Source organism: Cannabis sativa, chromosome 3 (genome assembly GCF_029168945.1).
Source record: "Cannabis sativa cultivar Pink pepper isolate KNU-18-1 chromosome 3, ASM2916894v1, whole genome shotgun sequence".
Classification (NCBI taxonomy): Eukaryota; Viridiplantae; Streptophyta; class Magnoliopsida; order Rosales; family Cannabaceae; genus Cannabis; species Cannabis sativa.
The window spans coordinates 64,859,936-64,867,829 of NC_083603.1; the positions used below are offsets into that span (position 1 = coordinate 64,859,936).

A 7,894-nucleotide genomic window follows, 5' to 3' on the forward strand; every position below is an offset into this window, starting at 1 on the left:
TTGATCTTATTTCAAAACTTCCACCACCTAAAACTGTGAAAGAAATTAGATCATTCTTAGGTCACGCCGGTTTCTACCGGAGATTCATAAAAGACTTTAGCAAAATTTCACGGCCTCTGTGCCATTTACTTGGAAAAGATAATGCATTTGTTTTTGATCATGATTGTCATATTGCTTTTGAGAAATTGAAAACTATGCTAACTAATGCACCCATTATTCAACCTCCTGATTGGAACCTTCCTTTTGAAATAATGTGTGATGCTTCTGATTATGCTATAGGAGCTGTCTTAGGGCAAAGAATTGATAAAATACCACATGTTATTTCCTACTCTAGCAAAACTCTAAATGATGCTCAATTAAATTATTCCACAACTGAGAAAGAATTGCTTGTTGTAGTCTTTGCCTTAGAAAAGTTTAGGTCTTATCTGTTAGGATCTAAAATAATTGTTTATTCTGATCATGCTGCTTTAAGATATCTTTTGTCAAAGAAAGATGCAAAATCACGTTTAATCCGTTGGATACTTCTTTTACAAGAGTTTGATCTAGAAATTCGTGATAAAAAAGGGTCTGAAAATGTTGTTGCTGATCACTTATCTAGGCTAGTTATTGAAACTAGTAAAGAGCCTACCCCTATCACCGAAACTTTTCCCCGATGAACAATTGATGCATGTTTCTTCTCTGCCTTGGTATGCTGACATTGTAAATTATCTTGTTACTGGTGAAATACCATCTCACTGGTCTAAACAAGATAAAAATAAATTTTATTCTGAGGTGAAAAATTTTATCTGGGATGATCCATACTTGTTTAAATATTGTCCTGATCAGATAGTACGTAGATGTATCCCGAATTGTGATCAAACTAAAATCATATCTTTTTGTCATGATCATGCCTGTGGAGGCCATTTCAGTAGTAAAAAGACTGCTGCAAAAATTTTACAATGTGGTTTTTATTGGCCCACAATTTTTCGTGATACATATGCATACTGTAAAGCCTGTGAACGTTGTCAAAAGTTAGGAAGTTTGTCTAGAAGAAACATGATGCCTTTAAACCCTATTCTTATTATTGATGTATTTGATGTTTGGGGTATTGATTTTATGGGACCTTTTCCTAACTCGTTTGGAAATTTGTATATTCTTGTTGGAGTTGATTATGTTTCAAAATGGGTCGAAGCTGTTGCATGTCACACAAACGACCACAAAGTGGTGGTTCGTTTCTTGAAAGAAAATATTTTTTCCCGTTTTGGCACACCACGTGCTATCATTAGTGATGGAGGTACACATTTTTGTAATAAGCCATTTGCACATCTCATGAAAAATTATGGCATTACACACAAAGTCACTACACCATATCATCCTCAAACTAGTGGTCAAGTTGAAATCTCTAATAGGGAAATAAAGCACATCCTAGAAAAAACGATAACCCAACTAGGAAAGATTGGTCCCTGAGACTAACTGATGCTTTATGGGCATATCGTACTGCATACAAAACTCCCATTGGAATGTCACCTTACCGCCTAGTGTATGGAAAAGCCTGTCATTTACCTGTAGAGTTAGAGCATAGAGCCTTCTGGGCAATTAAACAACTGAATTTTGCTCTAGACAAAGCGGGAGAGAAAAGAAAGCTCCAATTAAATGAATTGGAAGAACTGAGAAACGATGCTTACGATTGTGCAAAAAGTTACAAAGAACGTACAAAGTTGTATCATGATAAGAACATCTTGCGAAAAGATTTCTCCACTGGTCAGAAAGTTCTTTTATACAACTCTCGCCTTCATCTGTTTCCCGGTAAGTTACGTTCTAAATGGATCGGTCCATTTACCGTTCGTATCTTGTTTTTCCTCATGGAGTCGTTGAAATTGAAAATTCTAAAACTGGTAACATATTCAAAGTCAATGGACAACGGTTGAAACCATTTTTAGAATTAACACCACCTGAAGTGGAGGAAACACTCCTTCACGATCCAATTTACCAAGGTTAGTGAATTCTTTCACTACTGGTCCTATCTTTAATTGCTTTCTTTATTTTTCAGTATTTTAGTTTATTTTCTGTCATTTGTTTTTTTAGAAAATTAACATCTATCACTGTGCATATTCTCTGTTTTTTCTTTCGGTTCTCATCTCATGTTCTTATCATATACATATTTAGACATTGAGGACACTGTCTCATTTTAGTTGGGGGTACTGAGTATATTCTTGCGTTAAGTTCGATAAATTTCTTACCTTTTTGAAAATTTTGAGTCAAATTCTGCTGCTAATTATGTGAATAAATAAATATTGTGTTAGACTAGTTTATACTATATTTAGTTACTTAGATAGTAATTCCAGTAAAAATTGCACAAACCAAACATATGATTTGATTGTTTTTAACACATTTAATTGAGAAAAATCTTAAGTTAAAAGCTTTCATTTTTTTTGTGAGAAGTGAGAATTGAGAAAACGATTTTTTGAACATATATTGATCTTCTGAATTGGTAAAATCGAAATTTTTTGAAATTTGAAAATATGACAATTACTAGAGGGAAACTTTTTTTTTTAGAATTGAGCCTAATTGTAAATTTATTATCTTTATATTTTCTTATCACATGTTGCCTCTTGTAAAAAAAAAAAAAAAAAAAAAAAAAAAAAAAGTAAAGATATATATATTGTGGATATTGCCCTTAAAAAAAAAATACATATATATCATATAAAGAGCAATATCTTACATACTATATATATATATATATAAAAAAAAAAAAAAAAAATTCAAACAAGAGCAACATTTCTCTTTCAGCGTAGCTTGGTCAAAATTCAAAATATACCAAATAAAATTTTGCTACGGTAAATAATTATTGTGGATATTGCCCTTAAAAAAAATACATATATATTATATGAAGAGCAATATCTTAGTTTTAATCATTTAGCAAAGTAAAAATATATATATATATACCGGTAAAAATATATATGCATAATATATATATAGAAAAAAAAAATAAAAAATATAATATATCATCATCAATCAAAAGAGACTTTGCTATAGTTTATTTTTCGTAAATTTTAGTCACGAAATATATATATAAAAAATAAAAAAAAAAATTCGTTGTTTATTTCTTTATTTTGGCTCTAGATATTGTAATGAAATCCCGAAAGTTAACTTGTCATTTGAATTTCAAAATATTTTTTGGTTAGCCTATCTATGGGTCAATAATTGTTTACATTGTTCGTCCTAAAAATCTTTATCCATTTGAGCGTCAATTAATATATCTTTCCAGCTCCAAGAGTGACAACCCTTCCTCTTTTCAAATATTTCAATACCTGTGAGGATTTGGAGTTGAGACTTTTTACTTTAAAGATTTTTCAATATTATCTGTGTTATGATTAAAGCAAAGAATATGATTTGAAACACACACACAAAAAAATCTGGAATTATATCTATTGTAATTTTTTATATATAGTATTTTCTAGAGTTTACACCAATATTTTATTTTGTTTCGATTAGTCAGAGTTTGTTTGATTTGTTCATTTTTGGTAATATTTTGTTATCCGCTTGAATTGCTAGGGACTAGCAATAAGCTAGTTGGGGGTTGTGTTAAATGCCAAAATATTACATATTTTATAGTGTAAAAATACAAAATAAAATTAATTCTTTATAATATTTTCAAGAAATTAATGCAATATATTATTATATTGAAAATATTTTATTTAAGATTAATTTTATCTTTGTTTATAAATAATAATAGTATTTATGGCATAATTGAGAAAAAGAAAAATAAAAAGTTAAGAAAATGCATTGTATTTATTTAAAGAAATACAAATTAATTAAATTTTAAATAAATATTTTCATTAAAATTATTGTGATATATTTTATGTTGAAAATATTTTGTTTGGATTTAATTTTATTTGTGTTTGATTGAGAAAATAGCATTTGTGAAAAGAAAGGAAAAGAAAAAGAAAAATGGTAAAAATGTGATCCAAAGCAATGAAAAATGGCATTTTTGAAGCCCAAAAGAGAGCACAAAAGGACAAAAGCCCATTTGGCCCTCTTTCTCTCCCAGCCAACAGCCACGACACGTGGCGGTCTGCCATTCGTCCGCAGAAGCCCAGCAGAAGGCGCGTCAGCGCCTTGTCTCCTCCGAAGCCCACGCGCGCGTGGAGCAAACGGCCCCTCCTGGGCCTTGCGTTTGCTGCACTCGCCAGCCACGCGGCTGGCCTTCCTCTATGACCGCCTCCCTTCAGCAGCCCAGCCACTTTCCACGTGGCTTTCTCTCCTCTCGCCACGTGTCAAGTTGCACACCAAAGCCACCAATCCGAGCTTGACACGTGGCACTCCGAAATTAACTTTTTGTATTTACAATTTTACCCACATGCAATTTGTAATAAGTTTAATTGCGTATTAGTCCTTTTACCCTTCTATAAATAGAAGCTTAGGTTTTTAGAATTCGATTCTGAGCTTCGGTTTCGGACGTAAAAATCCAGATAAAACGCTCAGAGCGCTCAGTGTTAGTTTACTGCTTTCTTAGTTAATTTTCTTATGGGTTTCTAAGTTCCCTTATTATTAAGGAGGACGATGAAACCTAGTGTATTTAATTAAGTATTTATTTTTATTTTGATTCTCAATACAATATATGCTTATGATTTTCGCTTCTTAAAATAATTTCTTTCATCTTTAATATCAAGTATTTTTGATAGTTAGAAATTATTTATGCTTGGTTCCATATTTTATTAAAAATAATATTCTTTGATTTTTTGTATTTACATTAAATTGTTTCACATTTAATGCTTAGAAGTTATAATTTTAAAGCGAAGGAAAATCTATTTTTTATTAGAAAATAATTGGTTTGATTACTGATTAAATTATGAGAATCAATATAAACATAAATATTTTTGTATACATTAAGTGGATTCTGAACCCTTAATAATATCCTAAAATATTTCTGAAAATATCTGTTACTGTCATTTTTATCATTTAAACACTTTATTTTATTTTGTTACAAAAAAAACTCATTATTTTTGGAACTAGGTTAGAGTTGTAATAGCTTAGATTAAATTAGTATTTTCTTCAATTTCACGCAATTCCCATGGGTTCGACCTCGTTCTTCACAATCTCAATACTACAATAAAGATTCGTGCGCTTGCGAGTTGATAAATGTAAAACGTACCATTTTGGTATACAACAAGTTTTTGGCGCCGTTGCCGGGGAACTGCAAGAAGAAAAACTACTTTAATTCAGGTTGGTATAATTCTTCTACTAGTTATTATATTATATATATTATATATTACGTTTCTTAATAGTGAAGTAAGATTTATATATATAATTATATATTATTATTATTATTAATATTATTATTATTATTATTATTATATATTACAGTAAGTAACTTACGTTACTTACTGTTAATTATTTTTATATATATAAATTTATATTATATTATTATTATATATACATTATTTAACTATTAAGAAAAGCATATTATTAATATAATTATATATTATAAATTATAATTAATATTAATATTTATATTTCTGTCAAATATATATCTATATTATTTATTTCCCGCTATATTTTAAATTCAGTCTTTATTTCTGCACATATATTAATATTAGTATTTATATTTCTGTCAAATATACATATTATTTATTTCCCGCTATATTTTAAATTCAGTCTTTATTTACGCAATTATATGGTAGGCACCGCCTCCTAATTTTTTCATGTTATTTTAATTTTTGTGATACTTAGTGTATGATTCGCTGGGAACGAAATTCTAAAAATCGTTTGGTAAAAAGAAAATTATTGTGGGTTGAAATTAAAAGTGAAAATTCTGACATCATGGAACCAAATCAAGTAAATGTGGAAGAAAAAACTCTTATTGATCATTTTTCTCCAATTTCTGCTAATCCACCATCATGCATTATTTTTCCTGAAACAAATGCTACACATTTTGAGCTGAAACCTTCCATAATTCAACTTTTGCCATCTTTTTATGGGTTAGGTAAAGAGGATCCATACATGCATGTAAAAGATTTTTTAGAAATTTGCTCTACTTTTAGATTTCAAAATTTTTCTGATGAATCTGTTAGGCTTAGACTTTTTCCATTCTCATTAAAAGATAAGTCTAAAGCCTGGTTAAATTCACTCCCAGCCCGATCCATTTCTACTTGGGATGAATTAGTTAATAAATTTTTGTCCAAATTTTTTCCCATGTCTAAAACGGATAATATTAGGAGAGAAATCTCCGAATTTTATCAGAAAGATCACGAAGAATTTTATGAATGTTGGGAAAGATTTAAAGATTTATTGCTAAAATGTCCACACCATGGTTTTGAAAAATGGAGATTGGTAAAATACTTTTATGATGGATTATCTCCCTCAAACTGAAAAATGGTACAATCAATGCATACTGGAAAAATTTTGCAATTTAGAGGGGAAGAGGCTTAGGAGTCTCTTGACAATCTTTCTGTAAATTCTCAACAGTGGAGTTGCCAAGATCCTGGAACGTGAGCGTCCAATACACCTAAGAGAGGTGGAATTTACGATGTCAAAGATGACGTAGATATTAAAACATCATTAGCAAATCTAACTAGGAGAGTTGAAGCTATGTCATTAAGTCAATCCATGAATACTCCTATACATAGGACTGAAATTTGTTCCTTATGCTATAGTACAAGTCATAGTGCCCAGTCCTGTCCATCATTGCTTATATACCAAGAGGGATTTTTCTGAAGAAGTAAATGCTCTTCAAACTTATGGGAAATTATCTGATAGCCCATTTTCTCAGTCCTACAATCCAAATTGGAGAAATTCCAATGAATCAAGGGCACCAGTACAACACGCCTAATCAGAGTCATGCCTAGCCTCATATGCCATATCCTCAACAATAAAGCAATCCATCTTTAGAGGATACCCTCAACTGTTCATGCAAACCACCCAACAAGCTTTACACACAAATTCTCAATCCCTGTTAAAGCTTGAAACACAAATGGTTAAGCTTGCTACTGCCCTACCTGAAAGGGAAAAGGGAAAACTTCCCAATCAACCCATTCCCAATCTAAAGAGTTAGTACGAGGTAAGTACATCTAGACCTACTGAGGAAGCTAAATCAATTTCTATCCTCAGGTCTGGAAAAATTATTCAAAAACTTGATTACATACCTCAACCTGATGCCAAAATGAACAAAGACTCATTGAAAGAAAATGAAAATAGTCAACATGAAAGTTCACATTCCAAAGATTCGGTTGAAGAATCGAGTCAAACCTTACCATTCATTCCAAAAGCTCCATTCCCACAAAGATTGCTCCCGATCAAAAGAGGTAGTCAGTATGGTGACATCTTAGAGGTATTCAAGCAAGTAAGTATAAATATCCCTTTCTTAGATGTCATTAAGCAAATACCTGCCTACTCTAAATTCTTGAAAGATTTTTGTACTGCAAAAAGAAATACAAATGTTTCGAAAAAGGCATTTTTAACAGAATAAGTTAGCTCCATAATTTAATATAAAAGTCTTGTTAAACACAAAGATCTGGGGTGTCTCGCAATTCTATGTATTATTGGTGATCACGTGATTAACAAAGCTTTACTTGATTTAGGAGCTAGTGTGAATTTGTTGCCTTATTTTGATTATAAGCAACTTGGTCTAGGGGAACTAAAACTAACATCTATGATACTTCAGTTAGCTAATCGTTCAGTAAAAATTCCTAGGGGTTTCATAGAAGATGTTTTCATAAAGGTAGATAAATTTTACTTTCCTGTTAAATTCATTATGCTAGATACTCATTTTATTGAAGACATAAGTGCTCAAATTCCTATCATTTTGGGTTGATTTTCACCCACATCAAATGCAATCATCAATTATCGTAATGGTGTTCTTAAATTATCAATTGGAAATATAACTGTTAAGTTGAATGTTTTTAATGCTGCTAAT

At 30.8% G+C, this 7,894-nt stretch overlaps 1 non-coding gene across 1 annotated transcript; it reads right to left on the bottom strand.

Moving 5' to 3' along the window:
• Positions 1-6,189: 6,189 nt before the first annotated feature.
• Positions 6,190-6,296, bottom strand: LOC133036362 (small nucleolar RNA R71). The gene has a single exon (XR_009687019.1). It is a non-coding gene; the product is annotated as a small nucleolar RNA R71 (small nucleolar RNA).
• Between the last annotated feature and the right edge of the window lie 1,598 nt (positions 6,297-7,894).